This window comes from Schistocerca nitens, chromosome 2 (assembly GCF_023898315.1).
Source record: "Schistocerca nitens isolate TAMUIC-IGC-003100 chromosome 2, iqSchNite1.1, whole genome shotgun sequence".
Lineage (NCBI taxonomy): Eukaryota > Metazoa > Arthropoda > Insecta > Orthoptera > Acrididae > Schistocerca > Schistocerca nitens.
The window spans coordinates 669297820-669320030 of record NC_064615.1 but is presented as its reverse complement, the minus strand read 5'-3'; the positions used below and the strand labels follow the sequence as shown (position 1 = coordinate 669320030).

At 47.8% G+C, this 22211-nt stretch overlaps 25 non-coding genes across 25 annotated transcripts; all 25 read right to left on the bottom strand.

Annotated features, from left to right (window-relative positions):
* Positions 1 to 59: 59 nt before the first annotated feature.
* On the bottom strand, positions 60 to 141 carry Trnas-gcu (transfer RNA serine (anticodon GCU)). The gene has a single exon. It is a non-coding gene; the product is annotated as a tRNA-Ser (tRNA).
* Positions 142 to 949: 808 nt separating this feature from the next.
* Positions 950 to 1031, bottom strand: Trnas-gcu (transfer RNA serine (anticodon GCU)). The gene has a single exon. It is a non-coding gene; the product is annotated as a tRNA-Ser (tRNA).
* Positions 1032 to 1839: 808 nt separating this feature from the next.
* On the bottom strand, positions 1840 to 1921 carry Trnas-gcu (transfer RNA serine (anticodon GCU)). Its single transcript has one exon. It is a non-coding gene; the product is annotated as a tRNA-Ser (tRNA).
* An 808-nt stretch (positions 1922 to 2729) lies between these two features.
* Trnas-gcu (transfer RNA serine (anticodon GCU)) lies at positions 2730 to 2811 on the bottom strand. Its single transcript has one exon. It is a non-coding gene; the product is annotated as a tRNA-Ser (tRNA).
* An 808-nt stretch (positions 2812 to 3619) lies between these two features.
* Positions 3620 to 3701, bottom strand: Trnas-gcu (transfer RNA serine (anticodon GCU)). The gene has a single exon. It is a non-coding gene; the product is annotated as a tRNA-Ser (tRNA).
* Positions 3702 to 4509: 808 nt separating this feature from the next.
* On the bottom strand, positions 4510 to 4591 carry Trnas-gcu (transfer RNA serine (anticodon GCU)). Its single transcript has one exon. It is a non-coding gene; the product is annotated as a tRNA-Ser (tRNA).
* An 808-nt stretch (positions 4592 to 5399) lies between these two features.
* Positions 5400 to 5481, bottom strand: Trnas-gcu (transfer RNA serine (anticodon GCU)). The gene has a single exon. It is a non-coding gene; the product is annotated as a tRNA-Ser (tRNA).
* Positions 5482 to 6289: 808 nt separating this feature from the next.
* Trnas-gcu (transfer RNA serine (anticodon GCU)) lies at positions 6290 to 6371 on the bottom strand. The gene has a single exon. It is a non-coding gene; the product is annotated as a tRNA-Ser (tRNA).
* Positions 6372 to 7179: 808 nt separating this feature from the next.
* Positions 7180 to 7261, bottom strand: Trnas-gcu (transfer RNA serine (anticodon GCU)). Its single transcript has one exon. It is a non-coding gene; the product is annotated as a tRNA-Ser (tRNA).
* Positions 7262 to 8069: 808 nt separating this feature from the next.
* On the bottom strand, positions 8070 to 8151 carry Trnas-gcu (transfer RNA serine (anticodon GCU)). The gene has a single exon. It is a non-coding gene; the product is annotated as a tRNA-Ser (tRNA).
* An 808-nt stretch (positions 8152 to 8959) lies between these two features.
* On the bottom strand, positions 8960 to 9041 carry Trnas-gcu (transfer RNA serine (anticodon GCU)). Its single transcript has one exon. It is a non-coding gene; the product is annotated as a tRNA-Ser (tRNA).
* Positions 9042 to 9849: 808 nt separating this feature from the next.
* Positions 9850 to 9931, bottom strand: Trnas-gcu (transfer RNA serine (anticodon GCU)). Its single transcript has one exon. It is a non-coding gene; the product is annotated as a tRNA-Ser (tRNA).
* An 808-nt stretch (positions 9932 to 10739) lies between these two features.
* Trnas-gcu (transfer RNA serine (anticodon GCU)) lies at positions 10740 to 10821 on the bottom strand. Its single transcript has one exon. It is a non-coding gene; the product is annotated as a tRNA-Ser (tRNA).
* An 808-nt stretch (positions 10822 to 11629) lies between these two features.
* On the bottom strand, positions 11630 to 11711 carry Trnas-gcu (transfer RNA serine (anticodon GCU)). Its single transcript has one exon. It is a non-coding gene; the product is annotated as a tRNA-Ser (tRNA).
* Positions 11712 to 12519: 808 nt separating this feature from the next.
* Trnas-gcu (transfer RNA serine (anticodon GCU)) lies at positions 12520 to 12601 on the bottom strand. The gene has a single exon. It is a non-coding gene; the product is annotated as a tRNA-Ser (tRNA).
* Positions 12602 to 13409: 808 nt separating this feature from the next.
* Trnas-gcu (transfer RNA serine (anticodon GCU)) lies at positions 13410 to 13491 on the bottom strand. Its single transcript has one exon. It is a non-coding gene; the product is annotated as a tRNA-Ser (tRNA).
* Positions 13492 to 14299: 808 nt separating this feature from the next.
* On the bottom strand, positions 14300 to 14381 carry Trnas-gcu (transfer RNA serine (anticodon GCU)). Its single transcript has one exon. It is a non-coding gene; the product is annotated as a tRNA-Ser (tRNA).
* Positions 14382 to 15189: 808 nt separating this feature from the next.
* On the bottom strand, positions 15190 to 15271 carry Trnas-gcu (transfer RNA serine (anticodon GCU)). Its single transcript has one exon. It is a non-coding gene; the product is annotated as a tRNA-Ser (tRNA).
* Positions 15272 to 16079: 808 nt separating this feature from the next.
* On the bottom strand, positions 16080 to 16161 carry Trnas-gcu (transfer RNA serine (anticodon GCU)). The gene has a single exon. It is a non-coding gene; the product is annotated as a tRNA-Ser (tRNA).
* An 808-nt stretch (positions 16162 to 16969) lies between these two features.
* Trnas-gcu (transfer RNA serine (anticodon GCU)) lies at positions 16970 to 17051 on the bottom strand. The gene has a single exon. It is a non-coding gene; the product is annotated as a tRNA-Ser (tRNA).
* Positions 17052 to 17859: 808 nt separating this feature from the next.
* Trnas-gcu (transfer RNA serine (anticodon GCU)) lies at positions 17860 to 17941 on the bottom strand. Its single transcript has one exon. It is a non-coding gene; the product is annotated as a tRNA-Ser (tRNA).
* Positions 17942 to 18749: 808 nt separating this feature from the next.
* Trnas-gcu (transfer RNA serine (anticodon GCU)) lies at positions 18750 to 18831 on the bottom strand. The gene has a single exon. It is a non-coding gene; the product is annotated as a tRNA-Ser (tRNA).
* An 808-nt stretch (positions 18832 to 19639) lies between these two features.
* Positions 19640 to 19721, bottom strand: Trnas-gcu (transfer RNA serine (anticodon GCU)). The gene has a single exon. It is a non-coding gene; the product is annotated as a tRNA-Ser (tRNA).
* An 808-nt stretch (positions 19722 to 20529) lies between these two features.
* On the bottom strand, positions 20530 to 20611 carry Trnas-gcu (transfer RNA serine (anticodon GCU)). The gene has a single exon. It is a non-coding gene; the product is annotated as a tRNA-Ser (tRNA).
* Positions 20612 to 21419: 808 nt separating this feature from the next.
* On the bottom strand, positions 21420 to 21501 carry Trnas-gcu (transfer RNA serine (anticodon GCU)). The gene has a single exon. It is a non-coding gene; the product is annotated as a tRNA-Ser (tRNA).
* Between the last annotated feature and the right edge of the window lie 710 nt (positions 21502 to 22211).

The window sequence follows — 22211 nt, the reverse complement described above, 5'->3', positions numbered from 1 at the left end:
GAGTAGCGTTTCGCATGTAGAAGGCGGGATCCGAAATGGATGCCTTACGTAAAATTCTTCGACGAGGATGGGATTCGAACCCACGCGTGCAGAGCACATTGGATTAGCAGTCCAACGCCTTAACCACTCGGCCACCTCGTCTGATGCTTCGGAATCTGAGTCCATCGCTAGACCTTTCGGAAAGAAGTCGTTTGTCGATTCGAAAACGCATCGTACTGTGGCTGGTGTTAACGCTGTAATGCCCTGCTGCAGTCCCACTCGTGAATCATTTAATGATGGCATCCGTCCACGTCGGTATCCGATCGGGGGAAAGTAGGCGGCCCACTTACTTACTGCAGAAATAAGCACCGAATCGTCGTGTAGCGTTGTCTAATGCACATGAGAAATGTCCTGTGCATTCAGTATAACAATTACTGCAACGACGCGATTATCTTGATTCGCAACATTTATTTGTCACCTCTGTTGACCTCATCGCTGACGTTGCTTTCAAGTTTCTTACGAAGAGCAAACCACGTTCTTCCTAGCCGATTTGTGAGAGCAGAAGCTCCTGCAGTTGGCGATGGAGCCCGGCCCTATCAGATCGCTTCCGTATATGGCGGCCGAACGGAAAGCAAACTGTCGAAAGGCGACAGTTGTGCTACAGTTGGGGGTATTATAGGCTCGATACGTTAAAATGACTGCGAGAAGTAAGCACTTAAATATGAATTAGAACGCACCCTTCCCAAACACCAGCAAGGTGCCAAACTTCGTTTCCTTTATAGGTCTTGAGATGATGTTTGATTCGAAAAGGCGTGCGCAATCGAATGTTGTTTCCTTCCATCTGGTAGGCGGTTTAGTTTCATTTTTCTTGCTGATGTTATCTGCCACCTACACGTTCCACTGTTGCTACTGAGTAGCGTTTCGCATGTAGAAGGCGGGATCCGAAATGGATGCCTTACGTAAAATTCTTCGACGAGGATGGGATTCGAACCCACGCGTGCAGAGCACATTGGATTAGCAGTCCAACGCCTTAACCACTCGGCCACCTCGTCTGATGCTTCGGAATCTGAGTCCATCGCTAGACCTTTCGGAAAGAAGTCGTTTGTCGATTCGAAAACGCATCGTACTGTGGCTGGTGTTAACGCTGTAATGCCCTGCTGCAGTCCCACTCGTGAATCATTTAATGATGGCATCCGTCCACGTCGGTATCCGATCGGGGGAAAGTAGGCGGCCCACTTACTTACTGCAGAAATAAGCACCGAATCGTCGTGTAGCGTTGTCTAATGCAAATGAGAAATGTCCTGTGCATTCAGTATAACAATTACTGCAACGACGCGATTATCTTGATTCGCAACATTTATTTGTCACCTCTGTTGACCTCATCGCTGACGTTGCTTTCAAGTTTCTTACGAAGAGCAAACCACGTTCTTCCTAGCCGATTTGTGAGAGCAGAAGCTCCTGCAGTTGGCGATGGAGCCCGGCCCTATCAGATCGCTTCCGTATATGGCGGCCGAACGGAAAGCAAACTGTCGAAAGGCGACAGTTGTGCTACAGTTGGGGGTATTATAGGCTCGATACGTTAAAATGACTGCGAGAAGTAAGCACTTAAATATGAATTAGAACGCACCCTTCCCAAACACCAGCAAGGTGCCAAACTTCGTTTCCTTTATAGGTCTTGAGATGATGTTTGATTCGAAAAGGCGTGCGCAATCGAATGTTGTTTCCTTCCATCTGGTAGGCGGTTTAGTTTCATTTTTCTTGCTGATGTTATCTGCCACCTACACGTTCCACTGTTGCTACTGAGTAGCGTTTCGCATGTAGAAGGCGGGATCCGAAATGGATGCCTTACGTAAAATTCTTCGACGAGGATGGGATTCGAACCCACGCGTGCAGAGCACATTGGATTAGCAGTCCAACGCCTTAACCACTCGGCCACCTCGTCTGATGCTTCGGAATCTGAGTCCATCGCTAGACCTTTCGGAAAGAAGTCGTTTGTCGATTCGAAAACGCATCGTACTGTGGCTGGTGTTAACGCTGTAATGCCCTGCTGCAGTCCCACTCGTGAATCATTTAATGATGGCATCCGTCCACGTCGGTATCCGATCGGGGGAAAGTAGGCGGCCCACTTACTTACTGCAGAAATAAGCACCGAATCGTCGTGTAGCGTTGTCTAATGCAAATGAGAAATGTCCTGTGCATTCAGTATAACAATTACTGCAACGACGCGATTATCTTGATTCGCAACATTTATTTGTCACCTCTGTTGACCTCATCGCTGACGTTGCTTTCAAGTTTCTTACGAAGAGCAAACCACGTTCTTCCTAGCCGATTTGTGAGAGCAGAAGCTCCTGCAGTTGGCGATGGAGCCCGGCCCTATCAGATCGCTTCCGTATATGGCGGCCGAACGGAAAGCGAACTGTCGAAAGGCGACAGTTGTGCTACAGTTGGGGGTATTATAGGCTCGATACGTTAAAATGACTGCGAGAAGTAAGCACTTAAATATGAATTAGAACGCACCCTTCCCAAACACCAGCAAGGTGCCAAACTTCGTTTCCTTTATAGGTCTTGAGATGATGTTTGATTCGAAAAGGCGTGCGCAATCGAATGTTGTTTCCTTCCATCTGGTAGGCGGTTTAGTTTCATATTTCTTGCTGATGTTATCTGCCACCTACACGTTCCACTGTTGCTACTGAGTAGCGTTTCGCATGTAGAAGGCGGGATCCGAAATGGATGCCTTACGTAAAATTCTTCGACGAGGATGGGATTCGAACCCACGCGTGCAGAGCACATTGGATTAGCAGTCCAACGCCTTAACCACTCGGCCACCTCGTCTGATGCTTCGGAATCTGAGTCCATCGCTAGACCTTTCGGAAAGAAGTCGTTTGTCGATTCGAAAACGCATCGTACTGTGGCTGGTGTTAACGCTGTAATGCCCTGCTGCAGTCCCACTCGTGAATCATTTAATGATGGCATCCGTCCACGTCGGTATCCGATCGGGGGAAAGTAGGCGGCCCACTTACTTACTGCAGAAATAAGCACCGAATCGTCGTGTAGCGTTGTCTAATGCAAATGAGAAATGTCCTGTGCATTCAGTATAACAATTACTGCAACGACGCGATTATCTTGATTCGCAACATTTATTTGTCACCTCTGTTGACCTCATCGCTGACGTTGCTTTCAAGTTTCTTACGAAGAGCAAACCACGTTCTTCCTAGCCGATTTGTGAGAGCAGAAGCTCCTGCAGTTGGCGATGGAGCCCGGCCCTATCAGATCGCTTCCGTATATGGCGGCCGAACGGAAAGCAAACTGTCGAAAGGCGACAGTTGTGCTACAGTTGGGGGTATTATAGGCTCGATACGTTAAAATGACTGCGAGAAGTAAGCACTTAAATATGAATTAGAACGCACCCTTCCCAAACACCAGCAAGGTGCCAAACTTCGTTTCCTTTATAGGTCTTGAGATGATGTTTGATTCGAAAAGGCGTGCGCAATCGAATGTTGTTTCCTTCCATCTGGTAGGCGGTTTAGTTTCATTTTTCTTGCTGATGTTATCTGCCACCTACACGTTCCACTGTTGCTACTGAGTAGCGTTTCGCATGTAGAAGGCGGGATCCGAAATGGATGCCTTACGTAAAATTCTTCGACGAGGATGGGATTCGAACCCACGCGTGCAGAGCACATTGGATTAGCAGTCCAACGCCTTAACCACTCGGCCACCTCGTCTGATGCTTCGGAATCTGAGTCCATCGCTAGACCTTTCGGAAAGAAGTCGTTTGTCGATTCGAAAACGCATCGTACTGTGGCTGGTGTTAACGCTGTAATGCCCTGCTGCAGTCCCACTCGTGAATCATTTAATGATGGCATCCGTCCACGTCGGTATCCGATCGGGGGAAAGTAGGCGGCCCACTTACTTACTGCAGAAATAAGCACCGAATCGTCGTGTAGCGTTGTCTAATGCAAATGAGAAATGTCCTGTGCATTCAGTATAACAATTACTGCAACGACGCGATTATCTTGATTCGCAACATTTATTTGTCACCTCTGTTGACCTCATCGCTGACGTTGCTTTCAAGTTTCTTACGAAGAGCAAACCACGTTCTTCCTAGCCGATTTGTGAGAGCAGAAGCTCCTGCAGTTGGCGATGGAGCCCGGCCCTATCAGATCGCTTCCGTATATGGCGGCCGAACGGAAAGCAAACTGTCGAAAGGCGACAGTTGTGCTACAGTTGGGGGTATTATAGGCTCGATACGTTAAAATGACTGCGAGAAGTAAGCACTTAAATATGAATTAGAACGCACCCTTCCCAAACACCAGCAAGGTGCCAAACTTCGTTTCCTTTATAGGTCTTGAGATGATGTTTGATTCGAAAAGGCGTGCGCAATCGAATGTTGTTTCCTTCCATCTGGTAGGCGGTTTAGTTTCATATTTCTTGCTGATGTTATCTGCCACCTACACGTTCCACTGTTGCTACTGAGTAGCGTTTCGCATGTAGAAGGCGGGATCCGAAATGGATGCCTTACGTAAAATTCTTCGACGAGGATGGGATTCGAACCCACGCGTGCAGAGCACATTGGATTAGCAGTCCAACGCCTTAACCACTCGGCCACCTCGTCTGATGCTTCGGAATCTGAGTCCATCGCTAGACCTTTCGGAAAGAAGTCGTTTGTCGATTCGAAAACGCATCGTACTGTGGCTGGTGTTAACGCTGTAATGCCCTGCTGCAGTCCCACTCGTGAATCATTTAATGATGGCATCCGTCCACGTCGGTATCCGATCGGGGGAAAGTAGGCGGCCCACTTACTTACTGCAGAAATAAGCACCGAATCGTCGTGTAGCGTTGTCTAATGCAAATGAGAAATGTCCTGTGCATTCAGTATAACAATTACTGCAACGACGCGATTATCTTGATTCGCAACATTTATTTGTCACCTCTGTTGACCTCATCGCTGACGTTGCTTTCAAGTTTCTTACGAAGAGCAAACCACGTTCTTCCTAGCCGATTTGTGAGAGCAGAAGCTCCTGCAGTTGGCGATGGAGCCCGGCCCTATCAGATCGCTTCCGTATATGGCGGCCGAACGGAAAGCGAACTGTCGAAAGGCGACACTTGTGCTACAGTTGGGGGTATTATAGGCTCGATACGTTAAAATGACTGCGAGAAGTAAGCACTTAAATATGAATTAGAACGCACCCTTCCCAAACACCAGCAAGGTGCCAAACTTCGTTTCCTTTATAGGTCTTGAGATGATGTTTGATTCGAAAAGGCGTGCGCAATCGAATGTTGTTTCCTTCCATCTGGTAGGCGGTTTAGTTTCATATTTCTTGCTGATGTTATCTGCCACCTACACGTTCCACTGTTGCTACTGAGTAGCGTTTCGCATGTAGAAGGCGGGATCCGAAATGGATGCCTTACGTAAAATTCTTCGACGAGGATGGGATTCGAACCCACGTGTGCAGAGCACATTGGATTAGCAGTCCAACGCCTTAACCACTCGGCCACCTCGTCTGATGCTTCGGAATCTGAGTCCATCGCTAGACCTTTCGGAAAGAAGTCGTTTGTCGATTCGAAAACGCATCGTACTGTGGCTGGTGTTAACGCTGTAATGCCCTGCTGCAGTCCCACTCGTGAATCATTTAATGATGGCATCCGTCCACGTCGGTATCCGATCGGGGGAAAGTAGGCGGCCCACTTACTTACTGCAGAAATAAGCACCGAATCGTCGTGTAGCGTTGTCTAATGCAAATGAGAAATGTCCTGTGCATTCAGTATAACAATTACTGCAACGACGCGATTATCTTGATTCGCAACATTTATTTGTCACCTCTGTTGACCTCATCGCTGACGTTGCTTTCAAGTTTCTTACGAAGAGCAAACCACGTTCTTCCTAGCCGATTTGTGAGAGCAGAAGCTCCTGCAGTTGGCGATGGAGCCCGGCCCTATCAGATCGCTTCCGTATATGGCGGCCGAACGGAAAGCGAACTGTCGAAAGGCGACACTTGTGCTACAGTTGGGGGTATTATAGGCTCGATACGTTAAAATGACTGCGAGAAGTAAGCACTTAAATATGAATTAGAACGCACCCTTCCCAAACACCAGCAAGGTGCCAAACTTCGTTTCCTTTATAGGTCTTGAGATGATGTTTGATTCGAAAAGGCGTGCGCAATCGAATGTTGTTTCCTTCCATCTGGTAGGCGGTTTAGTTTCATATTTCTTGCTGATGTTATCTGCCACCTACACGTTCCACTGTTGCTACTGAGTAGCGTTTCGCATGTAGAAGGCGGGATCCGAAATGGATGCCTTACGTAAAATTCTTCGACGAGGATGGGATTCGAACCCACGTGTGCAGAGCACATTGGATTAGCAGTCCAACGCCTTAACCACTCGGCCACCTCGTCTGATGCTTCGGAATCTGAGTCCATCGCTAGACCTTTCGGAAAGAAGTCGTTTGTCGATTCGAAAACGCATCGTACTGTGGCTGGTGTTAACGCTGTAATGCCCTGCTGCAGTCCCACTCGTGAATCATTTAATGATGGCATCCGTCCACGTCGGTATCCGATCGGGGGAAAGTAGGCGGCCCACTTACTTACTGCAGAAATAAGCACCGAATCGTCGTGTAGCGTTGTCTAATGCAAATGAGAAATGTCCTGTGCATTCAGTATAACAATTACTGCAACGACGCGATTATCTTGATTCGCAACATTTATTTGTCACCTCTGTTGACCTCATCGCTGACGTTGCTTTCAAGTTTCTTACGAAGAGCAAACCACGTTCTTCCTAGCCGATTTGTGAGAGCAGAAGCTCCTGCAGTTGGCGATGGAGCCCGGCCCTATCAGATCGCTTCCGTATATGGCGGCCGAACGGAAAGCAAACTGTCGAAAGGCGACAGTTGTGCTACAGTTGGGGGTATTATAGGCTCGATACGTTAAAATGACTGCGAGAAGTAAGCACTTAAATATGAATTAGAACGCACCCTTCCCAAACACCAGCAAGGTGCCAAACTTCGTTTCCTTTATAGGTCTTGAGATGATGTTTGATTCGAAAAGGCGTGCGCAATCGAATGTTGTTTCCTTCCATCTGGTAGGCGGTTTAGTTTCATATTTCTTGCTGATGTTATCTGCCACCTACACGTTCCACTGTTGCTACTGAGTAGCGTTTCGCATGTAGAAGGCGGGATCCGAAATGGATGCCTTACGTAAAATTCTTCGACGAGGATGGGATTCGAACCCACGCGTGCAGAGCACATTGGATTAGCAGTCCAACGCCTTAACCACTCGGCCACCTCGTCTGATGCTTCGGAATCTGAGTCCATCGCTAGACCTTTCGGAAAGAAGTCGTTTGTCGATTCGAAAACGCATCGTACTGTGGCTGGTGTTAACGCTGTAATGCCCTGCTGCAGTCCCACTCGTGAATCATTTAATGATGGCATCCGTCCACGTCGGTATCCGATCGGGGGAAAGTAGGCGGCCCACTTACTTACTGCAGAAATAAGCACCGAATCGTCGTGTAGCGTTGTCTAATGCAAATGAGAAATGTCCTGTGCATTCAGTATAACAATTACTGCAACGACGCGATTATCTTGATTCGCAACATTTATTTGTCACCTCTGTTGACCTCATCGCTGACGTTGCTTTCAAGTTTCTTACGAAGAGCAAACCACGTTCTTCCTAGCCGATTTGTGAGAGCAGAAGCTCCTGCAGTTGGCGATGGAGCCCGGCCCTATCAGATCGCTTCCGTATATGGCGGCCGAACGGAAAGCGAACTGTCGAAAGGCGACACTTGTGCTACAGTTGGGGGTATTATAGGCTCGATACGTTAAAATGACTGCGAGAAGTAAGCACTTAAATATGAATTAGAACGCACCCTTCCCAAACACCAGCAAGGTGCCAAACTTCGTTTCCTTTATAGGTCTTGAGATGATGTTTGATTCGAAAAGGCGTGCGCAATCGAATGTTGTTTCCTTCCATCTGGTAGGCGGTTTAGTTTCATATTTCTTGCTGATGTTATCTGCCACCTACACGTTCCACTGTTGCTACTGAGTAGCGTTTCGCATGTAGAAGGCGGGATCCGAAATGGATGCCTTACGTAAAATTCTTCGACGAGGATGGGATTCGAACCCACGTGTGCAGAGCACATTGGATTAGCAGTCCAACGCCTTAACCACTCGGCCACCTCGTCTGATGCTTCGGAATCTGAGTCCATCGCTAGACCTTTCGGAAAGAAGTCGTTTGTCGATTCGAAAACGCATCGTACTGTGGCTGGTGTTAACGCTGTAATGCCCTGCTGCAGTCCCACTCGTGAATCATTTAATGATGGCATCCGTCCACGTCGGTATCCGATCGGGGGAAAGTAGGCGGCCCACTTACTTACTGCAGAAATAAGCACCGAATCGTCGTGTAGCGTTGTCTAATGCAAATGAGAAATGTCCTGTGCATTCAGTATAACAATTACTGCAACGACGCGATTATCTTGATTCGCAACATTTATTTGTCACCTCTGTTGACCTCATCGCTGACGTTGCTTTCAAGTTTCTTACGAAGAGCAAACCACGTTCTTCCTAGCCGATTTGTGAGAGCAGAAGCTCCTGCAGTTGGCGATGGAGCCCGGCCCTATCAGATCGCTTCCGTATATGGCGGCCGAACGGAAAGCGAACTGTCGAAAGGCGACACTTGTGCTACAGTTGGGGGTATTATAGGCTCGATACGTTAAAATGACTGCGAGAAGTAAGCACTTAAATATGAATTAGAACGCACCCTTCCCAAACACCAGCAAGGTGCCAAACTTCGTTTCCTTTATAGGTCTTGAGATGATGTTTGATTCGAAAAGGCGTGCGCAATCGAATGTTGTTTCCTTCCATCTGGTAGGCGGTTTAGTTTCATATTTCTTGCTGATGTTATCTGCCACCTACACGTTCCACTGTTGCTACTGAGTAGCGTTTCGCATGTAGAAGGCGGGATCCGAAATGGATGCCTTACGTAAAATTCTTCGACGAGGATGGGATTCGAACCCACGTGTGCAGAGCACATTGGATTAGCAGTCCAACGCCTTAACCACTCGGCCACCTCGTCTGATGCTTCGGAATCTGAGTCCATCGCTAGACCTTTCGGAAAGAAGTCGTTTGTCGATTCGAAAACGCATCGTACTGTGGCTGGTGTTAACGCTGTAATGCCCTGCTGCAGTCCCACTCGTGAATCATTTAATGATGGCATCCGTCCACGTCGGTATCCGATCGGGGGAAAGTAGGCGGCCCACTTACTTACTGCAGAAATAAGCACCGAATCGTCGTGTAGCGTTGTCTAATGCAAATGAGAAATGTCCTGTGCATTCAGTATAACAATTACTGCAACGACGCGATTATCTTGATTCGCAACATTTATTTGTCACCTCTGTTGACCTCATCGCTGACGTTGCTTTCAAGTTTCTTACGAAGAGCAAACCACGTTCTTCCTAGCCGATTTGTGAGAGCAGAAGCTCCTGCAGTTGGCGATGGAGCCCGGCCCTATCAGATCGCTTCCGTATATGGCGGCCGAACGGAAAGCAAACTGTCGAAAGGCGACAGTTGTGCTACAGTTGGGGGTATTATAGGCTCGATACGTTAAAATGACTGCGAGAAGTAAGCACTTAAATATGAATTTGAACGCACCCTTCCCAAACACCAGCAAGGTGCCAAACTTCGTTTCCTTTATAGGTCTTGAGATGATGTTTGATTCGAAAAGGCGTGCGCAATCGAATGTTGTTTCCTTCCATCTGGTAGGCGGTTTAGTTTCATATTTCTTGCTGATGTTATCTGCCACCTACACGTTCCACTGTTGCTACTGAGTAGCGTTTCGCATGTAGAAGGCGGGATCCGAAATGGATGCCTTACGTAAAATTCTTCGACGAGGATGGGATTCGAACCCACGCGTGCAGAGCACATTGGATTAGCAGTCCAACGCCTTAACCACTCGGCCACCTCGTCTGATGCTTCGGAATCTGAGTCCATCGCTAGACCTTTCGGAAAGAAGTCGTTTGTCGATTCGAAAACGCATCGTACTGTGGCTGGTGTTAACGCTGTAATGCCCTGCTGCAGTCCCACTCGTGAATCATTTAATGATGGCATCCGTCCACGTCGGTATCCGATCGGGGGAAAGTAGGCGGCCCACTTACTTACTGCAGAAATAAGCACCGAATCGTCGTGTAGCGTTGTCTAATGCAAATGAGAAATGTCCTGTGCATTCAGTATAACAATTACTGCAACGACGCGATTATCTTGATTCGCAACATTTATTTGTCACCTCTGTTGACCTCATCGCTGACGTTGCTTTCAAGTTTCTTACGAAGAGCAAACCACGTTCTTCCTAGCCGATTTGTGAGAGCAGAAGCTCCTGCAGTTGGCGATGGAGCCCGGCCCTATCAGATCGCTTCCGTATATGGCGGCCGAACGGAAAGCAAACTGTCGAAAGGCGACAGTTGTGCTACAGTTGGGGGTATTATAGGCTCGATACGTTAAAATGACTGCGAGAAGTAAGCACTTAAATATGAATTAGAACGCACCCTTCCCAAACACCAGCAAGGTGCCAAACTTCGTTTCCTTTATAGGTCTTGAGATGATGTTTGATTCGAAAAGGCGTGCGCAATCGAATGTTGTTTCCTTCCATCTGGTAGGCGGTTTAGTTTCATTTTTCTTGCTGATGTTATCTGCCACCTACACGTTCCACTGTTGCTACTGAGTAGCGTTTCGCATGTAGAAGGCGGGATCCGAAATGGATGCCTTACGTAAAATTCTTCGACGAGGATGGGATTCGAACCCACGCGTGCAGAGCACATTGGATTAGCAGTCCAACGCCTTAACCACTCGGCCACCTCGTCTGATGCTTCGGAATCTGAGTCCATCGCTAGACCTTTCGGAAAGAAGTCGTTTGTCGATTCGAAAACGCATCGTACTGTGGCTGGTGTTAACGCTGTAATGCCCTGCTGCAGTCCCACTCGTGAATCATTTAATGATGGCATCCGTCCACGTCGGTATCCGATCGGGGGAAAGTAGGCGGCCCACTTACTTACTGCAGAAATAAGCACCGAATCGTCGTGTAGCGTTGTCTAATGCAAATGAGAAATGTCCTGTGCATTCAGTATAACAATTACTGCAACGACGCGATTATCTTGATTCGCAACATTTATTTGTCACCTCTGTTGACCTCATCGCTGACGTTGCTTTCAAGTTTCTTACGAAGAGCAAACCACGTTCTTCCTAGCCGATTTGTGAGAGCAGAAGCTCCTGCAGTTGGCGATGGAGCCCGGCCCTATCAGATCGCTTCCGTATATGGCGGCCGAACGGAAAGCGAACTGTCGAAAGGCGACAGTTGTGCTACAGTTGGGGGTATTATAGGCTCGATACGTTAAAATGACTGCGAGAAGTAAGCACTTAAATATGAATTAGAACGCACCCTTCCCAAACACCAGCAAGGTGCCAAACTTCGTTTCCTTTATAGGTCTTGAGATGATGTTTGATTCGAAAAGGCGTGCGCAATCGAATGTTGTTTCCTTCCATCTGGTAGGCGGTTTAGTTTCATATTTCTTGCTGATGTTATCTGCCACCTACACGTTCCACTGTTGCTACTGAGTAGCGTTTCGCATGTAGAAGGCGGGATCCGAAATGGATGCCTTACGTAAAATTCTTCGACGAGGATGGGATTCGAACCCACGCGTGCAGAGCACATTGGATTAGCAGTCCAACGCCTTAACCACTCGGCCACCTCGTCTGATGCTTCGGAATCTGAGTCCATCGCTAGACCTTTCGGAAAGAAGTCGTTTGTCGATTCGAAAACGCATCGTACTGTGGCTGGTGTTAACGCTGTAATGCCCTGCTGCAGTCCCACTCGTGAATCATTTAATGATGGCATCCGTCCACGTCGGTATCCGATCGGGGGAAAGTAGGCGGCCCACTTACTTACTGCAGAAATAAGCACCGAATCGTCGTGTAGCGTTGTCTAATGCAAATGAGAAATGTCCTGTGCATTCAGTATAACAATTACTGCAACGACGCGATTATCTTGATTCGCAACATTTATTTGTCACCTCTGTTGACCTCATCGCTGACGTTGCTTTCAAGTTTCTTACGAAGAGCAAACCACGTTCTTCCTAGCCGATTTGTGAGAGCAGAAGCTCCTGCAGTTGGCGATGGAGCCCGGCCCTATCAGATCGCTTCCGTATATGGCGGCCGAACGGAAAGCAAACTGTCGAAAGGCGACAGTTGTGCTACAGTTGGGGGTATTATAGGCTCGATACGTTAAAATGACTGCGAGAAGTAAGCACTTAAATATGAATTTGAACGCACCCTTCCCAAACACCAGCAAGGTGCCAAACTTCGTTTCCTTTATAGGTCTTGAGATGATGTTTGATTCGAAAAGGCGTGCGCAATCGAATGTTGTTTCCTTCCATCTGGTAGGCGGTTTAGTTTCATATTTCTTGCTGATGTTATCTGCCACCTACACGTTCCACTGTTGCTACTGAGTAGCGTTTCGCATGTAGAAGGCGGGATCCGAAATGGATGCCTTACGTAAAATTCTTCGACGAGGATGGGATTCGAACCCACGCGTGCAGAGCACATTGGATTAGCAGTCCAACGCCTTAACCACTCGGCCACCTCGTCTGATGCTTCGGAATCTGAGTCCATCGCTAGACCTTTCGGAAAGAAGTCGTTTGTCGATTCGAAAACGCATCGTACTGTGGCTGGTGTTAACGCTGTAATGCCCTGCTGCAGTCCCACTCGTGAATCATTTAATGATGGCATCCGTCCACGTCGGTATCCGATCGGGGGAAAGTAGGCGGCCCACTTACTTACTGCAGAAATAAGCACCGAATCGTCGTGTAGCGTTGTCTAATGCAAATGAGAAATGTCCTGTGCATTCAGTATAACAATTACTGCAACGACGCGATTATCTTGATTCGCAACATTTATTTGTCACCTCTGTTGACCTCATCGCTGACGTTGCTTTCAAGTTTCTTACGAAGAGCAAACCACGTTCTTCCTAGCCGATTTGTGAGAGCAGAAGCTCCTGCAGTTGGCGATGGAGCCCGGCCCTATCAGATCGCTTCCGTATATGGCGGCCGAACGGAAAGCAAACTGTCGAAAGGCGACAGTTGTGCTACAGTTGGGGGTATTATAGGCTCGATACGTTAAAATGACTGCGAGAAGTAAGCACTTAAATATGAATTAGAACGCACCCTTCCCAAACACCAGCAAGGTGCCAAACTTCGTTTCCTTTATAGGTCTTGAGATGATGTTTGATTCGAAAAGGCGTGCGCAATCGAATGTTGTTTCCTTCCATCTGGTAGGCGGTTTAGTTTCATTTTTCTTGCTGATGTTATCTGCCACCTACACGTTCCACTGTTGCTACTGAGTAGCGTTTCGCATGTAGAAGGCGGGATCCGAAATGGATGCCTTACGTAAAATTCTTCGACGAGGATGGGATTCGAACCCACGCGTGCAGAGCACATTGGATTAGCAGTCCAACGCCTTAACCACTCGGCCACCTCGTCTGATGCTTCGGAATCTGAGTCCATCGCTAGACCTTTCGGAAAGAAGTCGTTTGTCGATTCGAAAACGCATCGTACTGTGGCTGGTGTTAACGCTGTAATGCCCTGCTGCAGTCCCACTCGTGAATCATTTAATGATGGCATCCGTCCACGTCGGTATCCGATCGGGGGAAAGTAGGCGGCCCACTTACTTACTGCAGAAATAAGCACCGAATCGTCGTGTAGCGTTGTCTAATGCAAATGAGAAATGTCCTGTGCATTCAGTATAACAATTACTGCAACGACGCGATTATCTTGATTCGCAACATTTATTTGTCACCTCTGTTGACCTCATCGCTGACGTTGCTTTCAAGTTTCTTACGAAGAGCAAACCACGTTCTTCCTAGCCGATTTGTGAGAGCAGAAGCTCCTGCAGTTGGCGATGGAGCCCGGCCCTATCAGATCGCTTCCGTATATGGCGGCCGAACGGAAAGCAAACTGTCGAAAGGCGACAGTTGTGCTACAGTTGGGGGTATTATAGGCTCGATACGTTAAAATGACTGCGAGAAGTAAGCACTTAAATATGAATTAGAACGCACCCTTCCCAAACACCAGCAAGGTGCCAAACTTCGTTTCCTTTATAGGTCTTGAGATGATGTTTGATTCGAAAAGGCGTGCGCAATCGAATGTTGTTTCCTTCCATCTGGTAGGCGGTTTAGTTTCATTTTTCTTGCTGATGTTATCTGCCACCTACACGTTCCACTGTTGCTACTGAGTAGCGTTTCGCATGTAGAAGGCGGGATCCGAAATGGATGCCTTACGTAAAATTCTTCGACGAGGATGGGATTCGAACCCACGCGTGCAGAGCACATTGGATTAGCAGTCCAACGCCTTAACCACTCGGCCACCTCGTCTGATGCTTCGGAATCTGAGTCCATCGCTAGACCTTTCGGAAAGAAGTCGTTTGTCGATTCGAAAACGCATCGTACTGTGGCTGGTGTTAACGCTGTAATGCCCTGCTGCAGTCCCACTCGTGAATCATTTAATGATGGCATCCGTCCACGTCGGTATCCGATCGGGGGAAAGTAGGCGGCCCACTTACTTACTGCAGAAATAAGCACCGAATCGTCGTGTAGCGTTGTCTAATGCAAATGAGAAATGTCCTGTGCATTCAGTATAACAATTACTGCAACGACGCGATTATCTTGATTCGCAACATTTATTTGTCACCTCTGTTGACCTCATCGCTGACGTTGCTTTCAAGTTTCTTACGAAGAGCAAACCACGTTCTTCCTAGCCGATTTGTGAGAGCAGAAGCTCCTGCAGTTGGCGATGGAGCCCGGCCCTATCAGATCGCTTCCGTATATGGCGGCCGAACGGAAAGCGAACTGTCGAAAGGCGACACTTGTGCTACAGTTGGGGGTATTATAGGCTCGATACGTTAAAATGACTGCGAGAAGTAAGCACTTAAATATGAATTAGAACGCACCCTTCCCAAACACCAGCAAGGTGCCAAACTTCGTTTCCTTTATAGGTCTTGAGATGATGTTTGATTCGAAAAGGCGTGCGCAATCGAATGTTGTTTCCTTCCATCTGGTAGGCGGTTTAGTTTCATATTTCTTGCTGATGTTATCTGCCACCTACACGTTCCACTGTTGCTACTGAGTAGCGTTTCGCATGTAGAAGGCGGGATCCGAAATGGATGCCTTACGTAAAATTCTTCGACGAGGATGGGATTCGAACCCACGTGTGCAGAGCACATTGGATTAGCAGTCCAACGCCTTAACCACTCGGCCACCTCGTCTGATGCTTCGGAATCTGAGTCCATCGCTAGACCTTTCGGAAAGAAGTCGTTTGTCGATTCGAAAACGCATCGTACTGTGGCTGGTGTTAACGCTGTAATGCCCTGCTGCAGTCCCACTCGTGAATCATTTAATGATGGCATCCGTCCACGTCGGTATCCGATCGGGGGAAAGTAGGCGGCCCACTTACTTACTGCAGAAATAAGCACCGAATCGTCGTGTAGCGTTGTCTAATGCAAATGAGAAATGTCCTGTGCATTCAGTATAACAATTACTGCAACGACGCGATTATCTTGATTCGCAACATTTATTTGTCACCTCTGTTGACCTCATCGCTGACGTTGCTTTCAAGTTTCTTACGAAGAGCAAACCACGTTCTTCCTAGCCGATTTGTGAGAGCAGAAGCTCCTGCAGTTGGCGATGGAGCCCGGCCCTATCAGATCGCTTCCGTATATGGCGGCCGAACGGAAAGCGAACTGTCGAAAGGCGACACTTGTGCTACAGTTGGGGGTATTATAGGCTCGATACGTTAAAATGACTGCGAGAAGTAAGCACTTAAATATGAATTAGAACGCACCCTTCCCAAACACCAGCAAGGTGCCAAACTTCGTTTCCTTTATAGGTCTTGAGATGATGTTTGATTCGAAAAGGCGTGCGCAATCGAATGTTGTTTCCTTCCATCTGGTAGGCGGTTTAGTTTCATATTTCTTGCTGATGTTATCTGCCACCTACACGTTCCACTGTTGCTACTGAGTAGCGTTTCGCATGTAGAAGGCGGGATCCGAAATGGATGCCTTACGTAAAATTCTTCGACGAGGATGGGATTCGAACCCACGTGTGCAGAGCACATTGGATTAGCAGTCCAACGCCTTAACCACTCGGCCACCTCGTCTGATGCTTCGGAATCTGAGTCCATCGCTAGACCTTTCGGAAAGAAGTCGTTTGTCGATTCGAAAACGCATCGTACTGTGGCTGGTGTTAACGCTGTAATGCCCTGCTGCAGTCCCACTCGTGAATCATTTAATGATGGCATCCGTCCACGTCGGTATCCGATCGGGGGAAAGTAGGCGGCCCACTTACTTACTGCAGAAATAAGCACCGAATCGTCGTGTAGCGTTGTCTAATGCAAATGAGAAATGTCCTGTGCATTCAGTATAACAATTACTGCAACGACGCGATTATCTTGATTCGCAACATTTATTTGTCACCTCTGTTGACCTCATCGCTGACGTTGCTTTCAAGTTTCTTACGAAGAGCAAACCACGTTCTTCCTAGCCGATTTGTGAGAGCAGAAGCTCCTGCAGTTGGCGATGGAGCCCGGCCCTATCAGATCGCTTCCGTATATGGCGGCCGAACGGAAAGCAAACTGTCGAAAGGCGACAGTTGTGCTACAGTTGGGGGTATTATAGGCTCGATACGTTAAAATGACTGCGAGAAGTAAGCACTTAAATATGAATTTGAACGCACCCTTCCCAAACACCAGCAAGGTGCCAAACTTCGTTTCCTTTATAGGTCTTGAGATGATGTTTGATTCGAAAAGGCGTGCGCAATCGAATGTTGTTTCCTTCCATCTGGTAGGCGGTTTAGTTTCATATTTCTTGCTGATGTTATCTGCCACCTACACGTTCCACTGTTGCTACTGAGTAGCGTTTCGCATGTAGAAGGCGGGATCCGAAATGGATGCCTTACGTAAAATTCTTCGACGAGGATGGGATTCGAACCCACGCGTGCAGAGCACATTGGATTAGCAGTCCAACGCCTTAACCACTCGGCCACCTCGTCTGATGCTTCGGAATCTGAGTCCATCGCTAGACCTTTCGGAAAGAAGTCGTTTGTCGATTCGAAAACGCATCGTACTGTGGCTGGTGTTAACGCTGTAATGCCCTGCTGCAGTCCCACTCGTGAATCATTTAATGATGGCATCCGTCCACGTCGGTATCCGATCGGGGGAAAGTAGGCGGCCCACTTACTTACTGCAGAAATAAGCACCGAATCGTCGTGTAGCGTTGTCTAATGCAAATGAGAAATGTCCTGTGCATTCAGTATAACAATTACTGCAACGACGCGATTATCTTGATTCGCAACATTTATTTGTCACCTCTGTTGACCTCATCGCTGACGTTGCTTTCAAGTTTCTTACGAAGAGCAAACCACGTTCTTCCTAGCCGATTTGTGAGAGCAGAAGCTCCTGCAGTTGGCGATGGAGCCCGGCCCTATCAGATCGCTTCCGTATATGGCGGCCGAACGGAAAGCAAACTGTCGAAAGGCGACAGTTGTGCTACAGTTGGGGGTATTATAGGCTCGATACGTTAAAATGACTGCGAGAAGTAAGCACTTAAATATGAATTAGAACGCACCCTTCCCAAACACCAGCAAGGTGCCAAACTTCGTTTCCTTTATAGGTCTTGAGATGATGTTTGATTCGAAAAGGCGTGCGCAATCGAATGTTGTTTCCTTCCATCTGGTAGGCGGTTTAGTTTCATTTTTCTTGCTGATGTTATCTGCCACCTACACGTTCCACTGTTGCTACTGAGTAGCGTTTCGCATGTAGAAGGCGGGATCCGAAATGGATGCCTTACGTAAAATTCTTCGACGAGGATGGGATTCGAACCCACGCGTGCAGAGCACATTGGATTAGCAGTCCAACGCCTTAACCACTCGGCCACCTCGTCTGATGCTTCGGAATCTGAGTCCATCGCTAGACCTTTCGGAAAGAAGTCGTTTGTCGATTCGAAAACGCATCGTACTGTGGCTGGTGTTAACGCTGTAATGCCCTGCTGCAGTCCCACTCGTGAATCATTTAATGATGGCATCCGTCCACGTCGGTATCCGATCGGGGGAAAGTAGGCGGCCCACTTACTTACTGCAGAAATAAGCACCGAATCGTCGTGTAGCGTTGTCTAATGCAAATGAGAAATGTCCTGTGCATTCAGTATAACAATTACTGCAACGACGCGATTATCTTGATTCGCAACATTTATTTGTCACCTCTGTTGACCTCATCGCTGACGTTGCTTTCAAGTTTCTTACGAAGAGCAAACCACGTTCTTCCTAGCCGATTTGTGAGAGCAGAAGCTCCTGCAGTTGGCGATGGAGCCCGGCCCTATCAGATCGCTTCCGTATATGGCGGCCGAACGGAAAGCGAACTGTCGAAAGGCGACAGTTGTGCTACAGTTGGGGGTATTATAGGCTCGATACGTTAAAATGACTGCGAGAAGTAAGCACTTAAATATGAATTAGAACGCACCCTTCCCAAACACCAGCAAGGTGCCAAACTTCGTTTCCTTTATAGGTCTTGAGATGATGTTTGATTCGAAAAGGCGTGCGCAATCGAATGTTGTTTCCTTCCATCTGGTAGGCGGTTTAGTTTCATATTTCTTGCTGATGTTATCTGCCACCTACACGTTCCACTGTTGCTACTGAGTAGCGTTTCGCATGTAGAAGGCGGGATCCGAAATGGATGCCTTACGTAAAATTCTTCGACGAGGATGGGATTCGAACCCACGCGTGCAGAGCACATTGGATTAGCAGTCCAACGCCTTAACCACTCGGCCACCTCGTCTGATGCTTCGGAATCTGAGTCCATCGCTAGACCTTTCGGAAAGAAGTCGTTTGTCGATTCGAAAACGCATCGTACTGTGGCTGGTGTTAACGCTGTAATGCCCTGCTGCAGTCCCACTCGTGAATCATTTAATGATGGCATCCGTCCACGTCGGTATCCGATCGGGGGAAAGTAGGCGGCCCACTTACTTACTGCAGAAATAAGCACCGAATCGTCGTGTAGCGTTGTCTAATGCAAATGAGAAATGTCCTGTGCATTCAGTATAACAATTACTGCAACGACGCGATTATCTTGATTCGCAACATTTATTTGTCACCTCTGTTGACCTCATCGCTGACGTTGCTTTCAAGTTTCTTACGAAGAGCAAACCACGTTCTTCCTAGCCGATTTGTGAGAGCAGAAGCTCCTGCAGTTGGCGATGGAGCCCGGCCCTATCAGATCGCTTCCGTATATGGCGGCCGAACGGAAAGCAAACTGTCGAAAGGCGACAGTTGTGCTACAGTTGGGGGTATTATAGGCTCGATACGTTAAAATGACTGCGAGAAGTAAGCACTTAAATATGAATTTGAACGCACCCTTCCCAAACACCAGCAAGGTGCCAAACTTCGTTTCCTTTATAGGTCTTGAGATGATGTTTGATTCGAAAAGGCGTGCGCAATCGAATGTTGTTTCCTTCCATCTGGTAGGCGGTTTAGTTTCATATTTCTTGCTGATGTTATCTGCCACCTACACGTTCCACTGTTGCTACTGAGTAGCGTTTCGCATGTAGAAGGCGGGATCCGAAATGGATGCCTTACGTAAAATTCTTCGACGAGGATGGGATTCGAACCCACGCGTGCAGAGCACATTGGATTAGCAGTCCAACGCCTTAACCACTCGGCCACCTCGTCTGATGCTTCGGAATCTGAGTCCATCGCTAGACCTTTCGGAAAGAAGTCGTTTGTCGATTCGAAAACGCATCGTACTGTGGCTGGTGTTAACGCTGTAATGCCCTGCTGCAGTCCCACTCGTGAATCATTTAATGATGGCATCCGTCCACGTCGGTATCCGATCGGGGGAAAGTAGGCGGCCCACTTACTTACTGCAGAAATAAGCACCGAATCGTCGTGTAGCGTTGTCTAATGCAAATGAGAAATGTCCTGTGCATTCAGTATAACAATTACTGCAACGACGCGATTATCTTGATTCGCAACATTTATTTGTCACCTCTGTTGACCTCATCGCTGACGTTGCTTTCAAGTTTCTTACGAAGAGCAAACCACGTTCTTCCTAGCCGATTTGTGAGAGCAGAAGCTCCTGCAGTTGGCGATGGAGCCCGGCCCTATCAGATCGCTTCCGTATATGGCGGCCGAACGGAAAGCAAACTGTCGAAAGGCGACAGTTGTGCTACAGTTGGGGGTATTATAGGCTCGATACGTTAAAATGACTGCGAGAAGTAAGCACTTAAATATGAATTAGAACGCACCCTTCCCAAACACCAGCAAGGTGCCAAACTTCGTTTCCTTTATAGGTCTTGAGATGATGTTTGATTCGAAAAGGCGTGCGCAATCGAATGTTGTTTCCTTCCATCTGGTAGGCGGTTTAGTTTCATTTTTCTTGCTGATGTTATCTGCCACCTACACGTTCCACTGTTGCTACTGAGTAGCGTTTCGCATGTAGAAGGCGGGATCCGAAATGGATGCCTTACGTAAAATTCTTCGACGAGGATGGGATTCGAACCCACGCGTGCAGAGCACATTGGATTAGCAGTCCAACGCCTTAACCACTCGGCCACCTCGTCTGATGCTTCGGAATCTGAGTCCATCGCTAGACCTTTCGGAAAGAAGTCGTTTGTCGATTCGAAAACGCATCGTACTGTGGCTGGTGTTAACGCTGTAATGCCCTGCTGCAGTCCCACTCGTGAATCATTTAATGATGGCATCCGTCCACGTCGGTATCCGATCGGGGGAAAGTAGGCGGCCCACTTACTTACTGCAGAAATAAGCACCGAATCGTCGTGTAGCGTTGTCTAATGCAAATGAGAAATGTCCTGTGCATTCAGTATAACAATTACTGCAACGACGCGATTATCTTGATTCGCAACATTTATTTGTCACCTCTGTTGACCTCATCGCTGACGTTGCTTTCAAGTTTCTTACGAAGAGCAAACCACGTTCTTCCTAGCCGATTTGTGAGAGCAGAAGCTCCTGCAGTTGGCGATGGAGCCCGGCCCTATCAGATCGCTTCCGTATATGGCGGCCGAACGGAAAGCAAACTGTCGAAAGGCGACAGTTGTGCTACAGTTGGGGGTATTATAGGCTCGATACGTTAAAATGACTGCGAGAAGTAAGCACTTAAATATGAATTAGAACGCACCCTTCCCAAACACCAGCAAGGTGCCAAACTTCGTTTCCTTTATAGGTCTTGAGATGATGTTTGATTCGAAAAGGCGTGCGCAATCGAATGTTGTTTCCTTCCATCTGGTAGGCGGTTTAGTTTCATTTTTCTTGCTGATGTTATCTGCCACCTACACGTTCCACTGTTGCTACTGAGTAGCGTTTCGCATGTAGAAGGCGGGATCCGAAATGGATGCCTTACGTAAAATTCTTCGACGAGGATGGGATTCGAACCCACGCGTGCAGAGCACATTGGATTAGCAGTCCAACGCCTTAACCACTCGGCCACCTCGTCTGATGCTTCGGAATCTGAGTCCATCGCTAGACCTTTCGGAAAGAAGTCGTTTGTCGATTCGAAAACGCATCGTACTGTGGCTGGTGTTAACGCTGTAATGCCCTGCTGCAGTCCCACTCGTGAATCATTTAATGATGGCATCCGTCCACGTCGGTATCCGATCGGGGGAAAGTAGGCGGCCCACTTACTTACTGCAGAAATAAGCACCGAATCGTCGTGTAGCGTTGTCTAATGCAAATGAGAAATGTCCTGTGCATTCAGTATAACAATTACTGCAACGACGCGATTATCTTGATTCGCAACATTTATTTGTCACCTCTGTTGACCTCATCGCTGACGTTGCTTTCAAGTTTCTTACGAAGAGCAAACCACGTTCTTCCTAGCCGATTTGTGAGAGCAGAAGCTCCTGCAGTTGGCGATGGAGCCCGGCCCTATCAGATCGCTTCCGTATATGGCGGCCGAACGGAAAGCAAACTGTCGAAAGGCGACAGTTGTGCTACAGTTGGGGGTATTATAGGCTCGATACGTTAAAATGACTGCGAGAAGTAAGCACTTAAATATGAATTAGAACGCACCCTTCCCAAACACCAGCAAGGTGCCAAACTTCGTTTCCTTTATAGGTCTTGAGATGATGTTTGATTCGAAAAGGCGTGCGCAATCGAATGTTGTTTCCTTCCATCTGGTAGGCGGTTTAGTTTCATATTTCTTGC